Here is a 334-nt window from a genome sequence, read left to right as displayed (position 1 = left end):
CCAGAGCCAGACGTCCTCCCACCTTCCCCCAACCCCCCCCCACCCCGCCCCCTCCCTGCTTTCCCCAGCGCTCTCGCGCGTTAGCTCTCCGCTTTCTTTCTCCCTACCAAGAGGACGCACAACTTTTCGCTCCTGGATGGCGAGCACGCCCAGCGCGTCTCCGCCGCCCGAACCACGGGGTGAAGGTGCGCCCTTCCATGCTGTGCGCACAGCCTGCCGAGGGCCAAGCTGTTGGATGAGAGGGCTGGCAGATAAGAAAAGAAAGCGGAGGAGGTACCCGCGAGCTTTCTCTCTCTAGGTCTCACCTGAGCTCTGAGGCCAATGTTATCTTGAG

Source organism: Marmota marmota, unplaced genomic scaffold (genome assembly GCF_001458135.2).
Source record: "Marmota marmota marmota unplaced genomic scaffold, marMar, whole genome shotgun sequence".
NCBI lineage: Eukaryota > Metazoa > Chordata > Mammalia > Rodentia > Sciuridae > Marmota > Marmota marmota.
Note: the sequence above shows the minus strand (reverse complement) of the source record.